The 24,580-nt window shown below is 49.6% G+C and overlaps 1 long non-coding RNA gene across 1 annotated transcript; it reads left to right on the forward strand.

Annotated features, from left to right (window-relative positions):
* Positions 1-15,264: 15,264 nt before the first annotated feature.
* Positions 15,265-23,526, forward strand: LOC135973106 (uncharacterized). The gene is made up of 2 exons (XR_010589802.1): positions 15,265-19,548; positions 20,397-23,526. It is a non-coding gene; the product is annotated as an uncharacterized LOC135973106 (long non-coding RNA).
* The last annotated feature ends 1,054 nt before the right edge of the window (positions 23,527-24,580 follow it).

Here is a 24,580-nt window from a genome sequence, read left to right on the forward strand (position 1 = left end):
CGGCCCTTTGGGGGGTACATGGCACCACAAACTGCCCCTACCTGCAGGCACTGACCCCGCAGCTTCCATTGGCCGCAGTTCCCTGTTCCTGGCCAATGGGAGCTGCGGAGCCGGGAGTCAGGATAACACTGAAAATACCCTGATTGCACTGGTCTGTAAGGATGGTGGCATCAAATACTATAAGCAAACTTCATAGTGGAAAGGGAAGGTCTTGGCGCCAACTATGTGAAACAAAGAGGACAGAAGCGGTGGCGGCCTGTCACAAGGATGAATTGCTCTCATCCTTGCAGATAGCAGCCACAACAATTTGTTCTTTAGCTGTCTTATTGCTCCGGCCTTTCCTGCTTCTTGGGACAATGTAATGTCCAACGAACAACGTCAGCGAATAGCTCCCTGCAAATGGCCCCGAGCTTTCTGTAGGGCACAAGGCTCCTCTGGGGTTGGGTGGGAAATGCTCCTAGCCACTAACAGGAGACTATTACTTCCTGATAGTCCCACCACTGTGATGAGCACACTCTACTGATTCCTTTGGAGGAGTTCTTCAGCGCCCTGTGTCTCTAAGGTGTCCTAAAGCAGCCATCCTTCCTGAGCACTTCCTGGGCTCTGTGGCTGTGAAGTGTCCCCAGGAAGTGTTAGGAACTTCAGCCTCCCCACCCCCCACTCTTTGAGTTTTTCCACCCACCACCTATAATTAGCTGCCCTCACCAGTGATCAGGTTATGCTCTGATGTTTGTTTCTGTAAGGAAAGGACCTAGAGACTCTCTCTCTCTCTCTCTCTCTCTCTCTCTCTCTCTCTCTCTAGTAATGAAAAGCTAGGTTTCCATTGCCATTGAGATTGCTGGAGCGGGCATCCGTCTCAATTAAAAACATTGATAACTTTAAAATTTGCACTGCAATAAATGAAACCTCAGGGCTGAGCACTTGGTCTTCCCTAAAGGAGTCAACAAGAGGTCTCAGCAAGCATACACGTACGTCCCTCCTGCTTTCTGATGGGTGGTTTTGCTATGGAATGGCAAAACACACGATAGGATGTTTTGCCCTCTGGTGAATGCCTCTCTGTGACAGGGACCCCGCCCACTCCCACTGCATGTATGGAACCCATCAAAGTGCTTCTCATGGGGGGTTACATTCTCATGAGCCTTCGGTCCATTGCGGGCTCAGCACCCATCTCTTCTGAGCTTCACAGAGCTTGACGGGATCCATCAAGAGAGTTAATGTAGGTTTCTAAAGTCTCCAGCTGATCTCCTTGCAAAAAGAGAACGCAGAGTGCAGCCCCCTGTCAGCAGCCCCTGAACCAAACCACTAAGACCACGTTGGGCCCAGACCTAGGGTTTGGAGGCTGATGGGACATTTTTTCTGGTGGATTTTTGATGGGGGCCTTATAATGGAAACTCAGCTGTAACCTAAATGCTGGACGGCTGCTGTTCCCCTCTCCCCAGAGTGACTCAGCTGAGAACACAGGGAGGAAGGGCAGGAAGAGGCAATTACAGTGTCCTGGAGCACTTAGCTATTGACTCATAGTGTTACTCATGCAGAAGCATCTGTGTCAGCATGGGGCCCTGCAAAGAAAGGCTGGGAACCAGATGTGCATAGAGAGATGCTTGTCACAAACGGTGCTGTTTCTGTGAAGGGTTTTTATTGAGAGTCGGCTCAGGGCACAAACTGTGTTAAAGTCATAGGCACAAGTGAAAGGAGAAGTCAGAGTCTCTGAGGCCCAAAGGGACCCCTATGATCACCTAGTCTGTCCTCCATAGAACTTCTCCAAAATAATTCCTGGAGCAGATCTGTTAGAAAAACATCCCGTCTTGATTTAAAAATTGCCAGGGATGGAGAATCCCTCATGACCCTGGGGAAATTGTCCCAATGGTTAACTACTCTGTCAAAAATGTACCCCTTATTTCCAGTCTAAAGTTGGCCAGCTTCACCATCTATCCACTGGCCTGCATTCTACCTCCGTTAGCGGGATGCAGCTAACAGCTTCTGCGGAGATAGTGCTGCCAGATCTGCCAGGCTGCAGTTGCTTTCAGAGGCAGCAATCTAGAGAGGCCCTCTGGTTCATCATCCACCTTGCCCAGGTACTGCAGCACAGATAGGACATTGCGGGGGAGAGGTAGGGGGGAAAGGGGCTAGACTGGTGCAAATTCTTGTCCCAGCTGAGCAGCGTGACAGTGCACCTAGCCCTCAGGTTTCTTCCCATGCCAGCACGGCTCCTGGGCTGCTCAGCCAGGAGGCCTTGTGCTTGGCTGAGGAGAGGAGGCTAGTCCCCACAGAGTCAGGAGAAGCCAGCAGGAGATGCTTTTGGAAACTGTGCTTTGCTCACCTCCTCTTTCCCCCAATGCCAGGGTGTGAAAGGGGGTTAACTTAAGGGGTAGCTCGTGGATCATCACGGATTGCCCCCCAGCTGGGGGATTTCATCTGTGGCTGGAGACAGGGCAAGAGCGGAGCAGGGCTAGGACCAAACTACGATCAGCAAGCCTGGTAAACATCGCTCATTGACTTCAGCTGATCTGTGCTGATTTATAGCAGTGGAGGATCCAAGCCATCATGTCTACCTATGCACACGGAACCAGGTTTAAAAACAGCTGTGTTCCTTCCTGAAAGCCAAAGCTCAGCTGCACTAGTTGTCTAGCAGACTTTACAGGTAATATTTTCATCCCTGACTATGTCCCACCAAGCAGGGTGACTGGGCAAGCACTGTTGGTGCAAACACACGTGCTCACATCACATGCAAAGACAGGCGTGTGCCTGCATGTGAGGAATACCCATCAGCCCCTAGCATGTAAGCAAAACCTGTTAAGTGTGAACGGTGATGAACAAAGAGGAAGAACATGCTTTGCACTGTATCACAAATCACTCTTTTCAAACATATTTCAAAATGCATTTTTCCACTGCTCATTCCCCTCTTCCTAGACCCTTGCAGAGTTTTCTAAAGAACTCCTAGATTTTGAGGAAAGGCAGGAGAGAAGGCAAGGGAATCATTAGAATCACTGGAGGTAACGGTTACAGAGGATGAGAAGCTGGATATGAGTCAACAGTGTGCCCTTGTTGCCAAGAAGGCTAATGGCATTTTGGGCTGTATAAGTAGGGGCATTGCTGTAACCCCTAGGTCCTTTTCTGCAGAACTGCTGCCTAGCCATTTGGTCCCTAGTCTGAAGCAGTGCATGGGATTCTTCCGTCCTAAGTGCAGAACTCTTGCACTTGTCCTTGTTGAACCTCATCAGATTTCTTTTGGCCCAATCCTCTAATTTGTCTAGTTCCCACTGTATCCTATCCCTACCCTCCAGCGTATCTGCCACTCCTCCCAGCTTAGTGTCATCTGCAAACTTGCTGAGAGTGCAGTCCACGCCATCCTCCAGATCATTAATGAAGATATTGAACAAAACCAGCCCCAGGACCAACCCTTGGGGCACTCCACTTGATACCGGCTGCCAACTAGACATGGAGCCATTGATCTCTACCCATTGAGCCCGATGATCTAGACAGCTTTCTATCCACCTTATAGTCCATTCATCAGTATGCTTCAACAACTTGCTTCAAGAATACTGTGGGAGACCATATCAAAAGCTTTGCTAAAGTCAAGGAATAACACGTCCACTGCTTTCCCCTCATCCACAGAGCCAGTTATCTCATCATAGAAGGCAATTAGGTTAGTCAGGCATGACTTGCCCTTGGTGAATCCATGCTGACTGTTCCTGATCACTTTCCTCTCCCTGAAGTGCTTCAAAATTGATTCCTTGAGGTCGTGCTCCATGATTTTTCCAGGGACTGAGGTGAGGCTGACTGGCCTGTAGTTCTCCGGATCCTTCTTCTTCCCTTTTTTAAAGATGGGCACTACATTAGCCTTTTTCCAGTCATCTGGGACCTCCCCCGATCGCCATGAGTTTTCAAAAATAATGGCCAATGGCTCTGCAATCATATCCGCCAACTCCTTTAGCAGCCTCCGATGCAGTGCATCCAGCCCAATGGACTTGTGCTTGTCCAGCTTTTCTAAATAGTCCTGATCCACTTCTTTCTCCACAGAGGGCTGCTCACCTCCTCCTCATACTGTGCTGCCCAGTGCAGCAGTCTGGGAGCTGACCTTGTTCATGAAGACAGAGGCAAAAAAAGCATTGAGTACATTAGCTTTTTCTACATCCTCTGTCACTAGTTTGCCTCCCCAATACAGTAAGGGGCCCACACTTCCCCTGACCTTCTTGTTGTTGCTAACATACCTGTAGAAACCCTTCTTGTTACCCTTCACATCCACTACAGAAAACAAAAACTATCAAAATAACAGTAGAAGTGATGTGCGCCAAACTGCATTTTGTTGTTTTTCTCCATTTTATGAAGCTGATTGCAACTAAGCAAAATCAGTTCTATAATAAATGGAGGTCTACACTTGGTGAGACAAATAGGAAAGAACATAAATGTTGTCATGTAGAATGGCGATGAAAAGGAAATTAACAAAGTTTCCAAAGAGGCAGCAAATAAATTCTTTAGTTAGAGCAGAGGTGAGAAGTCCCTCTGGATCTGATAGGCCTCCAACGAGGAAAAGCTATGCAAATAGTTTCTTTGTATAACCAGTGAGGCGGAAATACCGAGTAGATAGTTATTTTGGTATTGTGGAGCGAAGGCACAGTGTCTGAATTGAGAAAAGAGATTGCAGAACTACTTGAGACGAGATTGCAGGCAGAGAAAGGATGGTCTCCTGGTTACAGTGGTCGAATGAGGCCCTGGAGAATTGGATTCCATCCATGGCTTTGCCACAGAGTTGCTGTGTGATGCCAGGCAAGTCACTTAAACCAGACTATTCACAGGTGGTCACTAGTTGTATGCTTCTCCATTTCTGGTTGTCCAATGTGATGTAACGTGGACCAGATTTGCAGAAATGCTGAGCACTCACAACCGCAATTGAAGTCAATGGGAGCCGTGCTCTGAATATATTAAGTGCTTTGAAAATGCCAAGTACCTTAGTTGTCTCACATTAGCCACCCAAAATCAGTGGATGCTGACAGTTCTGCACCTCAGTTCCCCAATGATACCCACTCAGCTCACAGCAGTGTTGTGAAGATATGTTCATTGAAGTTTGTGAATCACTTTGTGCTATGTTGACAGACAGCACCACAGACATTTCCCTTAATCATTCTGTATTCAGAGCAGGGTTTGGATGGTTCATGGTAAATCAATTCCTGAGCCACAAAGTAAATGCTGAAGATAAAAGGAAATATTGACACCATCCATCCTGTGCACTGAATGAGGCAGAAGGTCCTGGGGACAAAATAGGATGTGCTTATGTAATTAAAGACTGTATCCTAATACAAACACATTAGGGGGCTGACTTAAGGTTGAAGGGGCTTTTCCTAATTTCTGAGTGCTTGACTTTGCAACCTTAATGTTCTTTTAGCATAGTTTGTTGAATGTAATATAGACACACTATGCTGAGATATACTCTGCATATACTGATATATGCAGTACTGTGGGATCAAAGATTGTAGCAGAGCATTCAAAATAACATGAATCCTCCTGTGGGTTTCTCCACGTATCTTGTTTTGTCATGTCCATTTCATAGACTGCACATTCTCCGGGCCAAGACCTATATCTCCGTGCTTTACACAGCTGCACATCATAAAAATAACATAACTAGTGAGGGTGATTTCATCTACGGTCCCTGCCAAGCCATGTCTTAACACTACCACTGTGCAGACTCACAAGCAAGTGAATGTGTGGAGTCAGAAGTGAGTTATTGATTAACCTTTCTTCCAAGTTTTTTTATTATTATTATTATTATTATTATTCTGCATTCACTGGCCAGAGAAACAGGGCAATAAACCCTTTTCTCCATCCCGTTCCTAGTGTGTCTTAGCCAACGAGAGAGGAGTGAACCACGGGGTGGTGTCACTACCTATGAGAAACCCTAGATTAAAAAATATGTATAGCCATAGCGAGCAGATTCAGTGTGTGAGAGGCAAAGAGACAGATGCAGTCCTTCCAGAGGGTCTAAAAGAGCATGCGCCATTGAGCTGTTGCCTGGGCATTTAGTCGTTATCATTGCAGTTGCAGGTTTGTTGCTTGTTTCAGTGATTTTAAACATAGTTTGATGTTGAATAGCCTTGCGCATGCTACAGTTTCTAGCTGTACCTGGTGAATAGAGGGTCACCTTTCCATGGGCATAGCCAAGGCTTTGAGAATGGGTCTGCTTGCTGAAAATCTACAGGTGGGGGATCTTGACAATGGATGCAGCTGGCCAGGGAGGAGCAGAGGAGGTGAAAGGATGGTGGATATGGGCTGAATTAGAAGAGGCATCCCTCCACCAGCAGCCATTGAGTGGCATCAGCAGCACGGGTGGCTTGGGGAGCTAGAAGGACCAGCTGATGCTGATATTTAAAGAATTCAAACATTAATTACCATGTGAAAACAAAACTTGTGGAGCGCGGATCCGCTGCTCTATCTCGGCATTTACCTTTCCGCCACGTATCTTGCTCCGCCAGAGAACTGGTAGGATTTGGAGGCCAGGGTGGGCGAGCAGATGTGGAGATGGACAGAACTGCTCCAGTATCTCTCCCTGTGAGGGACGGTGCTGGTGCTGAATGAGCTAATCCTGTCCATGCTCTAGCACCAGCTCAACACCCGGAGCCCAGCCCCGGGATCCTGGCCAGGGTCCAGAGGACAGCTCTGGAGTTTTTCTGGCCAGGACTGCACTGGGCCTCTGCAGGGTTCCTGAGTCTTCCCCTGGAGGAGGGAGGACAGGGCCTGGTCTGCCTTCATAGCCAGGTCCATGTCTTCCACCTCGAGGTCCTGCAGAGACTCCTTTATGGTGGAGGTAGTCCAGCATGGAGCACGCTGGCACACATCTTCCTTCGCCGCCTCTGAGGGCTCCAATACGACCGGCAGCTCTTTTTTCTCCACAGGAGGGGTCTTCCACGTTAACTCTCAGAGCTTCCGGCCTTCTACCAAGGCCTCCTCCAGACCTGGAAGCTCTTTTTGGTGACCAGGTCCATTGTGGGCACCGAGGGGGCGGACCTCCTAGCGGAGCCCCTGCTACACAATCCCGATCTACGTGTGCAGATGGCAGTCTCCCTTGGTGTGCCGGAGGCTGGTTCTGGCAGAAACCACCAAGGTCAGAGACCTCCTGGACTATGAGAGGGGGGACTGGGTGGATCCCCATGTGCTCAATCAGTGCATGGGGCTCTCCACCCTTCCGACCCCCCTGCTCGTACTCCAGGAGGTGCGGGCGGCCTTGTCGCCCATTCTCTCGTCTTCCTGCAGCGGGCCCTGCGAGAGGGCGCTCCCCGCCCACCCCTCATCCCAGACTCTCCGGACCTTTTTATCGGGCTCCTGTTCTGCGAACCCCCCAGGCTTCCCCACCCCCATACATTGAGCCAGCTGTGTAGCCTGCAGCCGGTTCGCTTCCGAACCGTGCCCAGGGACCAACTGTACATGCTTGTGCTCCTCACCCTCGTGTCCCGCCCCAACACCAAATGGCGGGACTACTTACCACCTGTGGAGGGTGAGGAGCCCCGGTGGGCCAGTATATATTCCACCCTGGTCCCATGGCCTGCCGAGGATATCGGTTGGCAGCTCCTTCACGGAGCCGTGAGCACGGGTGTGTACCTGGCGTGGTTCACCCCCATACCCGAGGCCTGCCCCTTCTGCGGTGTGAGGGAGAACCTGGCGCATACCTACCTCGAATGTGCTAGGTTGCAACCCCTATTCCGGCTCCTCCAGAACCTCTTGTTGACATTCTGGTTGCACTTTTCCGCACACCTTGTCATTTTCGCACACCCTATCCATGGCCCCACGAACTCACGAGACCTCCTCATCAACCTCATCCTGGCCCTGGCCAAAGCCACCATCTATAACACCAAGAGGAGGATGCTGGACGGGGGGGGGGGGGTGCTCTGTGACTGTGGGGCTTATTTCCAGTCCTCCCTGGTTTCATGCCTCCAGGCAGAGTTCCACTGGGCAGCGTCCGTTGGCTCCCTTGACACTTTGAGGAGCAGTAGGTGCTGTCCGGAGTTCTCTGCTCGGTGTCCCCCTCTGAATCCCTAGTTTTGAAGCTGTGACCTTCACTCTCGACTCTGTTTTTCATTAGTTATCTCCCGTATTCATTTGGTTCCTGGGTCCAGTGAGCCCTCCTGCTAGGCTGGGGGAGGAGCCTTTAGAAGTGGACTTCTGCCCGCCCACATCCCAGGATATCCAATAAGGCCTCAATACAGGGATTGATTAGTCTGCTCTCCCTGCCCTTGGCTGTTACTGCTGTTGGTTGGAGCTCTCTCCCTGGGGTGCTGGCTGGCTGGAGTTCCCTTCTCTGGACCGCTGCTGCTAAGTGTGGCGGGGCATTGCTGGCCTCCCCCCCCCACTGCCTCGGGAGGGAGAAGCAGGGACCCTGCCACCACCTATGGGTCCCTCCTGCTTGGCTGGATGACCGCTGCTGCTGTTGCTGTGTCGGAGCCACTGCTGCCCTTGAGGAGGAGGAAGAGAAGGACTCCTGCTGAGGGACATTGTGGAGGGGGTTTGTTCACAAACCTGAGTGACTTTTAACATCTTTGCTCCTTGGGTGGTGGCAACTCCCGTTGCTGTTGTAGGGAGCAAGGGGGAGAGGCGTGGAGCCTTCCCCCCACCCATCTGCTCCCCCCTTCCACCACCGCCCCCTCCACCACCCCACTTACCAACTGGACCTGCTTTTTGCCCCTCCACCTTGGACTGTTTGCAGCAGTGAGCAGCAAGAACTGAGCTACGTGGGCGCAGGTGCCTCCTCACCTTGGATTTACCCCCCAAGCTGCATTTGATTGGTGAGGGCCCCTTCCTGCTGTGCCCCCCAGCCTCCCTGCGTTAGTTAGCCCCTTCCCCTCCTGCAGCCTTCCCTGCCCGTCCCTTGTTGCCCCTTTGTCCCCTCCCAAATTTTCACGTTGACCCTCTGGGTGTTTTCCTTTCTGTTAGTTTGCCTGCCCCACCCCAGCCCTTTGGTATTTACTACCTGCCCCGCCCCAAACTTTGGGTTTTGGTTTGGTTGCCTACCCAGCCCTTACACTTGCAGCTCCCTCCTGTGATTTGCCTGCCCCCACTTTTTCACCTACCTTCCCTTGCTTCCCCCCAGCTCAGCCCCTCTTACTGGTAGGCTTGTGCCTGCTTTCAGTTGCGCCCCCCCCCCCCGCCCACTGTTCACAGCCCTTCTGATGATATTGTAGTTCCTCCCCTTCCCAGTGCAGCCAGAGGAGCCGGTATCCCTACCCTGTAACTGTGCCCCCCTTTTCTCCCCTGCATTCCCCCACCGCTGGTGCCCTCCTCCCCTGCCCACAGCCTAGTGGGAAGTGGTTGCTTCTTCCCTTTCCCCCAGTGCCCCCTGTAGTTCTCCCCTCCCCACACTGGTACCCCCCTTCTCTGAACACAGCCTAGCAGGGAGGAGTGGTTAGCCCCGTTCCCTCTCCCCCATCCCCCTGCCCCTCATCCCCCTGCCCCTTCCACTGGACCCTCCTCCCCTGCGTATTGCCTAGTGGGAAGGAGCGGCTGCCCCTTGCCCCACCCCCATATTAGCACCTCCTCCTGTCCCTTGCTAATATAGCGGAGGACCCTGCCCCTGTCCCTACTCCTGCCCCTGATGACCCTATGATCCCCCCCTTTGCCACCGCCCCTGCGGCTGACCTCTCGACTGTCACTGGTCCAGACTCTGCTGCTGCCATGGCCGCCCCTTCCACCGGCCAAAAGGGCCAGGGGAACAAGAAGGGCAAAGGCCCTGCCTGGAAGGCAAAACCTCCTGTGGGTGGGGCCACCCTCCCCACTGCTGCCCCAACACCTGCCATGGCCCCTCCTGCCCCTGCCATGCCCTCCACCAGCTCTGGGGGCTTTCCACCTCTGGCCCCCAGAGTGTATGCGCAGGTGGCTGCCGCCCCTTCATATGCCACCGTGCCATCCGCCCCAATCACCACCTCCGGTACCATCCCTGGCGGCTGGGGTCCCTTTCCTTCGCTGACCAGGAGGCACGGCGTCCGCTGCCTCCTGGTGCCCACCTCGCCCCACATTGAAACTTATGTGCGGGCATTGGCGGGGGTGGTGGGGTCCATGGCCATCGTGGCAGCCTCCAAAACATATGGGAAGGGTGTGTTCTTTCTGGCGTCAGAGGCCGCCGCTCAGGAGGCGGTGGAGAAGGGCCTGGTGGTGGGGGGCCTGTTTGTCCCCCTAGAACCCCTGGAGGACCTGGGCATACGGGTGGTGTTGACCTCCGTCCCGCCCTTCCTCCCCAATGCTGCCCTGTTGCCTGCCCTCTCCACCCTGGGGAAGCCCATCTCGGTCATCAGCCCTCTCCCACTGTACTGTAAGGACCCCGCCCTCGGTCATGTTCTATCCTTCCGCCGGCAGGTGCAAATCCAACTGCCAGCGGGAGCGCGTGACGGAGTGGCGCTCGAGGGGTCCTTCTTGGTGCCCTACCTGGAGGCCCATTACCGGGTCCACTATTCAACAGGGGAGGCCCGGTGCTTCCTCTGCCGGGGGACGGGGCACATCCGGAGGAACTGTCCCCTGGCCCGGCACGGAGGGGCATCTTGGACCCCTGAGACCCGGGAGGGCGCCAGCCCTATCATCGCCAGTGAACCTGGTGGCCCAGCTACCGCTGCTGCCCCTCCTCCTCTTGCCACAGCCCCCACTCGGGCCATGGGGACAGCCCCCCCACCACGCCCAGACAAGCGGACGGGCCTCGCCTCAGTCAGCTGCAGTTCGGCGGGGTCTGTGGAGGAGAGGGTGGCGAGATTATTGCCAGGCAAGGCAAAGGGCCCACCCCAGGGGGAGGTTTCCCTTCCCCCTGCTGTCCCGCCCTTGCTGCCCAAGCTCCGGAACCATCACCCTTGCCCCCTGCCCCTGCTGACCAGCCCTCCACCTCCACCTTGGAGGGCTGGGTGCTTGTCCAGGGGAAGCATAGTGCCCACAAATCACGGGCTCGATCCCTCCCCTCCGACGAGGAGAGAGAGGAGGCCCCCCGAAAGATGCTGCGGAGGGCTGATGCCGCTACATCTTCCACCATGCTCCCTGATGGAGCCCAGCAGGAGGGCCCGGCCTTACAAGCCATGGCAGCAGAGGGAGGCAATACCGCCCCCCCTCACAGAATCCCCCCTCGAGGTGGCCTATGCAGGAGATCCCCCAGTCCCTTTGCCATCTGTGCCCCCCGCCGCCGCCGCTACCAGGGCAATTGTTGCCCTGGTTACCAGCGGGGGGGGAACCCAGGGCCACAGGGACTGATTTTAGTTCCATCTTCGAGGTGATCGAGGCCTTGGGTCTAACCCCGATCACCCAGGGGGAGGATGACCCTGTGACGTTGCACTCCATAATGCCTTATGGAAATATGCTTATGAATGTATATAAGACATAACTGGAATATGTTTTACGCTACATATGCCATGTAACATATCTCTGCAATGGTGATGATCTACTGAATCTATTCATCCTGTTTGTATGCATGTATCAGTTTTGTATTCTAAGTTATGAATATTGGCTGTGTACTGGTTTGATTTTAAGTAGCCTTAGTAAAGCATTTGGACAGCTTCTTTAGAAAGGATTTTGCAAGTTAAGTGCCCAATCAAGAAACACTTAACAGACAATGGACACTGTAAGGCTCCAATGCACATAAGAAGTCTACTTGAGGATGTTCAAAGTAGCATGTTAACCATGGCTGCTACCTGTAAGTTCTGAGTCATGCGTGGACATTTGACTTGCCCATGTGACTCCAAAACTCCATCTTGTAGCTGGGATTCTACACAGGGGGAGGGAGCGGTGTCCACCCCCAAGAGAAAGGCTATTTAAACCCCTGGGAGATCCCTCCATTTTGTCTTCAGTGGCTCAAGAGGTAGCCTTTCCACCCCCAAAGGATACCTGAAAGAAACTGGAACAAAGGACAGTAACCACGGGGGTGTGAGTGATTGCTGGACCCAGACTTGAAGGAGACTAGTCTGTAAAAGGAAGCTTACTGGAACAACTCTGAGGGTGAGGTTTTATCTGTATTCAGTTTTCTTACTGTATTAGACATAGACTTGTGTATTCTATTTTATTTTGCCTGGTAATTCACTTTGTTCTGTCTGTTACTACTTGGAACCACTTAAATCCTACTTTATGTATTTAATAAAATCACTTTTAACTTATTTAACCCAGAATATGTATTAATACCGCGGGGGGGGGGGGGGGGGGGGCAAACAGCTGTACATATCTCTCTATCTGTGTTATAGAAACTTTATATAGGGTAAAAAAGATTTATTTGGGGTTTGGACCCCATTGGGAGTTGAGCATCTGAGTGTTAGAGACAGGAACATTCCTTAAGCTGCTTTCAGTTAAGCCTGCAGTTTGTGGAACCGTGGTTCAGGACCTGGGTCTGGCTCAAACCAGGCAGGGCACTGAAGTCCAAAGCTGCCAGGGCAAGAAAGTAGGGGCAGAAGTAGTCTCAACACATCAGTTGGCAAGCCCCAAGGGGGTTTCTGTGATCCAACCCATCACACCTCCCCTCCCAAAGGAAGGAGAGCACCTGGCTCCTGCAGAGACCCACTCTACAGCCCTGGGTGTTTAATGTAGCAAAGATGGTCACTTTCATATGGAGGGCTGGGGTGGATCCTCACGGGCAGGGTGATCGACAGCCTCCAGTGGCCCCGTAACAACCTGGTTTTGACCTTGAAAGTCAATAGGGAGTCCCCAAAACTTGCGGCCCCAGCGGTAGGCCGCGATGTCTTGCCTCCCGGTCCCTCTTCCCTCCCCCAAAAGGGCCTTCACGGCCTGGAGGATGCAATGAAAGTCCAGTGCTGGAGGGCGAGCTGCACCTTGCCTTTCGAGCCACAAGTGTCTGTTAGGAAGCGGCGCAACTCATCCCTCAGCACAGAGGGGGACGCGGCAGGCAAATCTGCTGCCATCATTTGGTGGAGCCTCTGAGAGGACCTCACAGCCTGCAGAGATGGGCAAACAAGGGGCCGAGCCCTGGCATGACTGCGCTGGGCAGCCCATCCCCATCCCCGGTAAGGGAGGGGGCAGCGGAGGGAATAGTGCAGCCCTCCACAGTGTTGGGAAGGGGAAGACACGAAAACTGCCCCCTGAGGGTTGTCCGTGGGTAGTGGAAATGAGACAACCTCGGGGGGCGGTAGCAGCATGGGAAGAGGGGTGAGGGGTGGTCAATGTATTGGAGGCAGGAGCGGGGCCAGGAGCGGGATCAGGAGCAGGGATAGGGGTGGGAGCAGGGACAGAGGTGGGTTTTCAGTCCTCTCGACCGGGGTTTGGGGCCAAGGGGACGGGGGTGGGGTGGGAGAGGGGCCTTCGCCGACGCTGGACACAGGAGTTGCAATAAATGGGTCACCCACAGCCATGGCATCAGGCATGATGGAGTCTTCAGTGGGGCCCCCCTCCGGAGGGGAGGCTAGTCCGCTCTGTCCAGGTGGTGGAGGGTACGCCCACAGGCTCAGGGCCTGGCCACTCGGCATTGGCTGTCGCCCCAAGGGGCTCAGTGGCCTCAACTGGGGTGCCAGCTGCGGCCGGGTAGATAGGTAGGGCCAGGGGCACCCCAAGGCCTAGAATGGGGGCGACAGCTTGGGGTGAGGGGCAGGGAGGAGGGGGCAGCGGGACTAAGCCGCCGGCCAGATCGAGGCCCGCTCGCGGTGGGTCTGTGAATAGGTTGGATCACAAAAACTCCTTTGGGAACTGGCACCTGATGTGCCGAGATTACGTCTGAGCCTGTTTCCCTGGAAGTTTGGGACTTCAGTGTCCTGCTTGGTTTGAGCCAGACACGCTAGTCTGCTACAAACACAGACCCTGATCTAAACAACATCTGCAGACTTAACTGAAAACAGCTTAAGAAGTGTTCCCGTCTCCAGCATTCAGATGCTTAGCTCCCCATGGGGTCCAAACCCCAAGTAAATCCGTTTTACCCTATATAAGCTTTAAACTCATAAATTGTTTGCCCTCTATGACACTGATAGAGAGATATGCATAGCTATTAACCCAGAGTATCTATTAATACGTGGGGGGCAAACTAATAAGTAAAAAGTGATTTTATGAAATACAAAAAGTAGGATTTAAGTGGTTCCAAGTAATAACAGACAGAACAAAGTGAATTACCACGCAAAATAAAATAAAATATGCAAGTCTAAGCCTAATACAGTAAGAAAGTGATTACAGATGAAATCTCACCCTCAGAGATCTTCCAGTAAGCTTCTTTTACAGACTAGCCTCCTTCTAGTCTGGGTCCAGCAATCACTCACACCTCTATGGTTACTGTCCTATGTTCCAGTCTCTTTCAGGTATCCTTTGGGGGTGGAGAGGCTACCTCTTGAGCCAACTGAAGACCCAATGGAGGGGTCTCCTGGGACTTTATATAGTTCCTCTCTTGTGGGTGGATACCCCTCCCTCCCCCATGTAAAAACCCAGCTACAAGATGAAGTTTTGGAGTCAGATGGGCAAGTCACATGTCCATGCATGACTCAGAACTTTACAGGTGGCAGCCATTGTTCACATGCTACCTTGAACATCCCCAGGTAGACTTCGTATGTGGATTGGAGTCTTCCAAGGTCCATGGTCCGTTAAGTGTTTCTTGATTGGGCACTTAACTTGCAAATTCCTTTCTAAAGAATTTAGAATTCTGCCCAAATGCTTTACTAAGGCTACTTAAAATCAAACCAGTGCACAGCCAATATTCATAACTTCCAATATAAAAATGATACACGCATACAAATAGGATGAATAGATTCAGTAGATCATAACCTTTACAGCGATATGTTACATGGCATATGTAGCGTAAAACATATTCCAGTTATGTCATACATACATTCATAAGAATATTTCCATAAAGCCTTATGGGGTGCAATGTCACAGGGGGGTACTCAGTGATCTTCCTGCAGGAGACCCACACGGCTCCAGCCGTCGCGGCTAGCTGGAGTGGGGGGACGGGGTTTATATCAGCCACATCAGTGCCCATTCAGCTGGGGTGGCCACCCTGTTCTCCCCTAAGCTATGGCCCGAGTTGCTGGGGGTCACCGAGGTCATGCCAGACCGCCTGCTGCACGTCCGGGCCCGCGTAGGAGGCTGGCATTGAAGTACATCAACGTCTGTGCCCCAAACGTGGGCCCGGACTGGGTGTGTTTCTTTCATCAGGTGTCAGCCTTCCTCGGCACTCTGGATCCTCACGAGTGCCTGGTCCTGCACGGGGACTTCAACACCATCCTCGAGGACTGGGACTGCTCAGGGCGTGGCCCATCACTCCCTGGTGGATGTCTGGTCTGACTACCACCTCAACAACTATACCACCTTCACTTATGTCTGGATGGAGGACGATCAGTCGTGCCACTCCCAATTGGACCAATTTTATTTATCAGGTTTCCATCTGGTCCGGGCCCACACCTCCAGCATTCGGCCAGCTCCGTTCTCAGATCACCACTTGAAAGTAGGATTTAAGTGGTTCCAAGTAGTAACATGCAAGCCTATGCTTAATACAGTAAGAAGACTGAATACAGATAAAACCTCACCCTCAGAGGTGTTCCAGTAAGCTTCCTTTTGCAGACTAGTCTCCTTCTAGTCTGGGTCCAGCAATCACTCACACCCCCAGCTGAAGACAAAACGGAGGCGTCTCCCAGGGGTTTAAATAGACTTTCTCTTGTGGGTGGACACCTCTCCCTCCCCCTGTGTAGAATCCAGCTACAAAATGGAGTTTAGGAGTCATATGGGCAAGTCACATGTCCATGCATGATTGAGTTCCTTACCAGCCAAGCCACATTCCTGGGAAAGCTCAGATGTGGATTGGCATCTCCAAGTTCATTGTTGGCTTAAGGGCTTCTTGATTGGGCAGAGAAAAGTGGAAGCAGAGAAAGAACTGACAGGAAGGGGATGCAATGCATGACAGTTCGTTAGCAAGAGTTAGGCTAACTGTAACCCTAATAACGCGAGATTTGTAGAAGCGAGGAATGTGTGAGGTGAGTGGGAAAGAACTGTGTGAGAAGTTGTTGCGACCTTGTGTAGATAATACTCTTAGTCTACATTAGTGAGCAAAACAAGATATCAGAATGACCTACGTATAAACAAAATGCAACTGTTGCTCATTATTGTCTGTAACAAAAGGTATAAATGCTTGCTGTAATTGTTTACCTGTTGAGAGACCTGCTTAGCTCTCTCCCTCTGCGCAATTGTGAGAGTTAATAAAGCATCTGACTTGCTGTACCTAAACAAATAGTGAGAACTCTGTTTTTCTCCAACAATTTGGGGGCTCGTCCGGGATGGCAACGCCCACAGAAGCACCGGCATCTGCTACGGATCGTTCCCCTTCGAACCCCATGGCGCCACAATAGAGGTAGGAGACCTTTTGAAATCTCTATTGGGGTGTCGGAGGAGGACTGTCCGTGGGGCCGTCTGTCCCTGTTGGGCTCACGCCATCCGAACTTATTGACTGTGCAGCAAGGTCAGATGCTGAGCGGCTTAGGGGAATTGTTGCCGCCGCCTGTATGCATATGCGAGGTGCATAGGTATGCACCGCTGTTGAGGGGTTGTTACCGCCTCAGGAGGGGTTTTTGCCACCTCGAGTGATGCATCGAGGTACTTGGGAATAGTACCTGGAATAAGGCCTTGGTGTGTGTGTGTGTGTGTGTACACCAGTGTGAATTGAGTGTTACCGGAAGACGCCCAGAAGTCTCGTGACCAGAACTACTCTAACGCAAGCCCGGTAACTAGAGGATCTTTTAGGAGATCCGACCCACGGTGGGCTAACTCAGCCTGGCATCGTCCGGCGAGGAGGCTACCTGAGTCTAGGAGTGTGTGAACCCATCTTCCCTCCCCTTTTCCTCTCCGTGTGAGCCACTGACAGTCTGATCATCTCACTGGATGCAACAGAGTAAGCGGCGCCGTCTCTCTGAGACTAGCCGACACTCTTTGCTGAAGGGAGGTGTAGGAGGGTCGTGGCCATCCTTGTTAGTCTTTCCTGTGTGAGTACCCTGAAGGGAGAGATCCTTAGTTTATGTGCCGCTAGCGCGGACAGGGCATCCTCCTCCCTGTGTGTGTGATTGGAAAATGGGTGGGGGACAGTCTAAGGATTCCCTCTCACCCACTAAGGGTACCCCAGCTTATTTCATGTACGTACATTATGGTACTAAAACCTGCAGGTATTTAGAGAATTGGAATCATTACTCGCGTGAAAATTCATCTAAACAATGCCCACTAGAAGGTACCTTCAATCTAGATAAGATCATACATCTCAGAGGAGCTTTTAATCACAAAAAAGCCTCTGACACACAATGGGAGCAATTTGTCTATTGAGGAAAGGAACGGGTTAATTTGAAATTCAGCTTGGTCCAGAGATAAAGAGAAAGTTAATCTGCGTTCAAGGTCAAGAATCAATGCAGACCAGGCTAAGTACAAAGAAAAACTGCTTTCGGCCCCAGCTGACTGTGAAAAAATATAGACATAGTCAAACCAAAGGCAATACAAGTTACAGTGCTGAGATTACATTTGCAAAGCTTAACTGTCCAGTGAGATCCAACAGTCTGCCTTTGCGACCCTGGAGCCGGCGTGGTTTGGGGACGCTGAAGAAGCCACAGGCAGCCGGCCTGGACTGGAATCACTGAAAAGACACCCCAGGAGACCTCAGGGTGTAAAAGAACTGCCCTCCCAAGAGAGGAAGCAAGTTGGAGATTGCACAGCACCTTCTCTGAACGTTATACACAGACATGGCCAGTCTGGACGTACGTGTGTGAGTATGAAAGTGTGCCTACTCTCAGCCGCAGTAAGTCTGAGAACCGGAGAGGGATTTAGCATTCCTCTTTCCACCCCGGTTGACCGGGAAGGGTGTCAGGTGGATCTACCCCAGTCGTAGCAGGACTGGGCAATAGAGAAGTTGGAGAAAAGGGAAGAGTTGTGTACTTGATAACTAGAATTGAGCAATTAAGAGCATAGATCATGAACCAGGCAGCAACTCAAACCTACACCCAGGGCAAGTTGCAAGCCTTGAGACAGGACTTCCAGGCAGAAAAGGAAGCACTGGCTAAGCAAGTACCGGTCCTTCAGGGACTTGTCAGAATTTAACCATTTGTGTTAGCATATGCTGTAAGAGCAGTGTGTTTGCCACAAGAGAAAATTGAATAGTTAAACGCCAATGGGCCATGCGTTTTGCCCAAGTGGCAAGCCTCACGAGGGAGGACTCGGGTAGCCTTGTGAGTAAGAATGTTTAAGAGAAGAGACCAGGAAGGGTGGGGGCTAGTTCAGAAGCCCACCCTCCTATCTAAATTGGTAGTGAAAAAGCCGGTGCCCATGGAAGGGACGGTTCAGCGAGAAAAGCAGGATCGGGCCCAAGCGGGCAGGCAATAGATAGAGAGATTGGAGAACAGGTTGGAAACTTTGAGGGCATAGGGAAGGAAAGGAGTAAGTAATTATAAGCATGGGGATTTCAAATCCCCAGGATAATAACTGAAATGGTAAAATGTGTGTAAGACAGAGTCTTTGTACCAAGGTGCAAGGCTCTCCTTTCTTCTGCTGAATAAAGCAACTCTTCCTTATCCCTGTCTGGCTGTTATTGGCTCTCAGCTAGGTGGACCCGATATTTTGGTGTGGCTGTTACTGGCGACTCCGGTTAATGAATTTCTGTCTTATACATTTAGGCGTTAGGTGTGTGGACGGAACTGAGCCTCTCATTCGTAATTCCTCAGAGTGGAAGCCATCGCGTGCGATGAAGCTCTGAGGTTGAATTGGGATCCGTCTGTCCCGTCCCCTGTAGCGGTCAGTATTAGTAGAAATTCCTGTAATAGGATCCTATTAGGCCATAATTCCCTCTGTTCTCTGTGTAATTCTCTGTTAGAGTATCAGCAGGCAGATGGGTGGGTCTCTGGTAAAACCCTCTAAGCATAGGGTTATATGTTAAGTAAATGGCCTTTACCCGGTGTTCAGGAAAGAATAAAGATTTGAATTTGTTTTTGGGTAACAAAATAGCAGATAGAAGAGCTGGTAAAAAGAGAGAGAAGGACAGTGCCCCTGGCTCTGTGTGGTCGAGCTGTCACTTTACTAGGGGTGCATGGAGATTTTATAAGCACAAAAGAAACAGTTACACCTTGTGTAGAAATTGATGTGGCTAGTGTTGTGGAAATTGAATTGTGGATAGGATGTGTATTTTCCCCAGAACATGTGCAGTGTATATTGTAGCAGAGGTAAAAGAAATGCAAACCTACCAATATAGGTTGTGTTGTCTCTTTCAGATCACTGGGTGTTTGAAAGCAGGAGTTAGAAGTAAAAGGCAATCAAAAGTCTGGGAAAGTTAATTGTGACTTCTTAAGTAAGAATCTTTAAGCTGTGGATAGCTTTGGATCTGGAAGCAAGCCAGAAAGCATCTGTATTAATGCAATTTTCTAACTAATAAGGTAGAAGCCACTGAAACCTGGGCTGCCTATGAAACAAATACAAGGAAATATGGGGTAATTCTTCTGTTTTGTCTAAAATCAACAAGACTGTGTGTATATAAAGGAAATATTTTAAGCAATGACTGACTACCCAGAAGGGGTAGACCTCTGTTCTTTTGTCTTTCAGATCATCAGAGAAAACGGATGCCAGCTGAACAGCATTCAATGTACCATGCATTTACTGGTACAATAGGAATTATTTTTGTGTTCTTTTTCCCGTCTTGTGGTGTTTGTCTTGTGGCAGAATTGTTGGGTTTAATATTTTCATAAGACAGTCTAGTTCAAAATTAAATAGAAGGGTTAAATCAAAAAGCAGATACTTGTTTTATTCAACTTGGAATACAAAAAGTGTTTGGATAAATCAGGAAAATGTGATATACTAAAGTCTAATACAGTTGCTTAAGTAAGAAAAAGAAACTTCATTGGCCAGATTTTTTTAATTGAAAAAATTGTTGTTAAAATTTGCATACCAACAGTCTTTGGAAGCAAGGACATGGAAGGTTAACCCACTCCCCATATTGCCCATGGGATCCTTCTGGCTACCTCAGATTTCTAGCCAGAGGGCTGGGGAGGGAGGAAAGCTATTGGACACCTGAGGTTGTACCGAGTGGACTCCTCAAAAGTGGGTGTGCTTGTCCTGGTTTGTTGCGCCAAAGCTCTGTAATAAAGTTATTTTACTGGAAGGTTGTACATGGCATACATTGAATAATAAGACTAATGTACTGTATAATGGCAATGTGTATGTGTTCATTGTTGGGAAAAGGTGTATGAGTGAAGAGTGGAAGTTTCCTTTGTAGGTTAAAAGAAGCCAAGAAGGGGAGAAGGAAAAAGAACAGAATGAGTTAACTGAGGAAAAAATAGCTAGCAAGCTCAGCCCAAAGATAAGACGCTGGCCCCATCCAAGGATACTACCCACAGCTAAGACTTGGCTGACAGCCAAGAAAAGGGGGGCCTGAATGTGCCCAAGCAACTATGAGATCTGCAAAACACTGCCAGGCATTAATGAAATGTGTTAGGTTTCTTTTCTCACAGATAAAAGAAGTGCTACCCAAAGACCCTAGCAGCCCTGCCATTCATTGAAACAAGGAGACTGAGTCTACGTAAAGTCCATCAACGAAAGACTGCTTTGGCTCCACACTGGAAAGGCCCAAGTCCTGTTAACCACCACCACTGTGAAGTGCCAAGGACTACCTGCCTGGACCCATGCTTCTCACTGTAAAAAGACCCCTCCACCTCGGGAGGACTCTCCGACTGATGATAAGCCTATTTCTCCTTCTAGCTCTGCTGTGTCTTCTGGACAGCAAGAAAAAAAAAAAAAAAAAAAGCCAAGGTGAAGTGCTAGTAACCTCTCCCTTGTCCACTGACAGACCTACTGTGCCTCTGGATTTTTCTAGAAGAAGCAAAACCATTACAGGGTGATGTGCTAGTAACCTCTCCCCTGTATGATGCTAAACCACACTGTTTCAGGAAAAGAGAAGAAGGAACACTTGCTTCATTGAAACAACAAAGTCCAGGGATTCCTGACTACAAGAGACATTAAGAACTGACCCTGGTGAAGAAACAAAGAATTATACACTGGCAGGAAGAAACTTGTGGGACCCATGCTTGGGAATGTGGTATTGATTGGATTTTGGGGTTTATTCTACAGGCTGCGCCCTGTGTTTTGGATAAGTCCTTCAGCATGTATTGCCCTTCCTAATTGGATTTTAAATTGTAAGTACCAAAGGCACCTTGTTGCCATTGCCCCTGCCATCTCCTCCATTACACTATTACCCCTGTAACACATCCAAATACAGACAATGCCATATATTTGATAAAACCAATGACCAAGGCCTTCACACTTTAGTGATTTATTTAAATATTGTTTGAAAAAATATATTTTTAAGGTTCAGGATATCCCATATAAGCGAACAATTGAATGGATCAGATGAGATAAAAGTATATGATATCACTACCAGTGAACCCCAAAAATCTGTAATTGCAATTGATGGGTTCTATAGCGAATGTTCCTGGAATTTGCACTGTGTTAAATGAGAGAGGCCCTTATTGTTATTTGGTCACCCAATTAGTGAACAATTAAACGAATACCCAGAGTTTGTTTTGCCACTGGAAATTTTACCTGCATAGAAATTATTCCAGTGACTAATAATGTGACCTGTACCTTATTGCAATACACCCCTTCTTATGCCATTAATATCAATGCCTCCCGGAAGTACATAAAGGTGTTCAACCAACAGATGTGGTATAGTACTACACCAAAGAGAGATGTATTAGGATATCAATGGACTGTGATTAACACTACACTAGGGACTGTTACATTTTCATTGCCCTTATCCAGTTTCCAGATTACCTCTGCATACCCAAATTGCTCACAGGGGGCTGCCATTAGATTAGCACAACAGAGGGCTTGGGTTATTTCCTCTAGAAAGAAGAGAGACTTGACCGGATCCCTTTGGGATGGGGCCAATAATGCAGCAGCAGTTTGGAATATTTTTAAGAACTAAGAACATGATGAGAAATTGGGGCAACTAGAGAAGGCCATTGGCCTTGTTTCTGGAGTACAACTAACCCAGGTACAGGCTGGAGTTGGTGAGTTACATGTTATTTCCACCCTTAGTTCAATGACCCAGAAGTTGCTGACAGAGATGGTATTGAATATCACTGAGGCTGGGAAGGCATTGCAGTGGGATCTAGCATGTTCAGAAATTCAGGATTTCCTGAATGACCAGCTAATGGCCATTCGGAATGATCTAGAGCATCAGGCTTGGCCCACTGCCCTTACAGACACATCAGGAGTACCATCTAATCTGTGGCCATGGAGACATACTTGGAGACTTTCTGGGTGGAAGTGCAGACATTCTCAGTGCTCCTTCCAAGCATATGGACCGGTTGGGGGTGGGGGGGCGGGGGGGCTCCCACATACCGAATCCTGCCGGGTCCATGGGGAGGATGCATGTGGGATTGGCTAATTCACGAGACATCTGGGAAATTAGACCTCCTGGTATGCCCAATCGATTTTTAGTCAGTGCTCCTGGGATTACATCTGACATTTGGATGGGGTTAGGGAGTCAATGGACATTTTGGCCCTTACAACCCCCACAGCTTCACTGTATCCATAAACTGAAGCCAGGAGAAGTTGTTACTCTTCATGACTACGTTTGCTGGGAGGGTAGGGGACAAGGAACTACCCTGACAGGACACTTATTTTTTCAAGCTAATGATAGCTGTGTGTATGTTAAAGCCACCACAATGCAAGACATACATTTTAATCTCATTACCACTGCAGGCAATCATATTATTTACTGGCCTGCAGATAGAATTTTGCAAGTAGTCCTTAGGTTCCAGATACCCTTTAATTGGACTAGTTTAGTACCTGATCAATTTCAAAATTTGCTTTCACTGTTACCAGAGGTTCAGAAAATCTCTGAAGTACAAGGGCAAATTCACATGCTTCAAAATATGTATCAAGTTAAAAAGTATGCCTTTCAGACAGCTTATAGAGTATCCACCTTATGTACTAAGTATGATGTATTGTGTTATATGACTAAGATTGTACAACAACCCCATCATATTATCGCTATGGGAATGTTATTGCTTGTGTTGTGCAGGAGTATGTTATTGTTGTTGTAAAGGACGTAATAATAGTAATACCTTTCATGTCCATGCTCATCATGCATTGTCATTACATCCAATCAAAACCCCTAAGGTTGAAGCATCTGATGTAGAATCTGAATTCCGAGATTTAATGCAAATAGACATTTGAAAATGTTTGTTGTACTAGTAGTACAAAAGGGGGGGTTGTGGAAGCAGAGAAAGAACTGACAGGAAGGGGATGCAATGCATGACAGTTCGTTAGCAAGAGTTAGGCTAACTGTAACCCTAATAACGCGAGACTTGTAGAAGCGAGGAATGTGTGAGGCGAGTGGGAAAGAACTGTGTGAGAAGTTGTTGCGACCTTGTGTAGATAATACTCTTAGTCTACATTAGTGAGCAGAACAAGATATCAGAATGACCTATGTATAAACAAAATGCAACTGTTGCTCATTATTGTCTGTAACAAAAGGTATAAATGCTTGCTGTAATTGTTTACCTGTTGAGAGACCTGCTTAGCTCTCTCCCTCTGCGCAATTGTGAGAGTTAATAAAGCATCTGACTTGCTGTACCTAAACAAATAGTGAGAACTCTGTTTTTCTCCGACAGGCACTTACTGAGAATAGTCTTTTCTCAGGAAGCTGACCAACTGCTTCACTGAGGCTATTTAAAATTAAACAAGTATACAGCCAATATTCATAATTTCGAATACAAAAATGACACATGCATATAAAGAGGATGAATATATTCAGTAGCTCATACCTTTACAGAAATATGTTAGATGGCATATGTAGCAGAAAACATATTCCGGTTATGTCATATATACATTCATAAGCATATTCCCATAAAGCATTATGGGATGCAACATCACACCCTCCTGTTGAACTTACTGCCAGAGTCTTGGACACTGTTCACGGTGAAGGCAGTATACCTAAAATTTCTGTTTGTCTCTGGTCACACCCCCTTTGAGTACCTTTAAACTGTATGATGTCATTCATAGGTGTTCTAGCAAGGTTTTGGCTGCCTGGTCCCTGAAAGCAGATTGGGGTGTAGTATTGCTAACAGAATGCAGACAGCAATATCTGTTAAAGTGTAGGTGTCTCAGCATTTAGCCACCAATGCCATGAAGTGGTGGCATTTTAATAACAGCTTGCTGGAGGATGTGGGCTTCGTGGCATCCTTCTGGGAGTTCTGGCTGGCCTGGTGGGGACAGCGATGTGCCTTTCTCTCGGCGCTGCACTGCTAGGATGTGGGGAAGGTGCACGCACGGCTCTTCTGCCACGACTACTCCCAGGGCGCCAGCAGCAGAGGGATGCGGTGATAGGGCAGTTGGAGCGGGAGGTCTTAGAGCTAGAAGTGTCTGGCCTCTGGCCCCGAGGTTCCACCCCTCTGCACAGCATACCACAAGAAGCAGGAGGAGTTCCAGGCCCGGGAGGACCATTGGGCCCGGGGTACCTTTGTTCGATCCCGCATCCGTCTCCTTCGGAGGATGGATTGGCTCACGCTTCTTCTATGCCCTGGAGAAAAAGAGGGGGGCCAAAAAGCATGTCACCTGCCTCCTGACGGAGGACGACGCCCCCTCAAGGATCCGAAGGAGATGCATGTAAGGGCCAGGGCCTTCTACA

The sequence above is a fragment of the Chrysemys picta genome, chromosome 8 (genome assembly GCF_011386835.1).
Source record: "Chrysemys picta bellii isolate R12L10 chromosome 8, ASM1138683v2, whole genome shotgun sequence".
In the NCBI taxonomy this organism is placed as follows: Eukaryota; Metazoa; Chordata; order Testudines; family Emydidae; genus Chrysemys; species Chrysemys picta.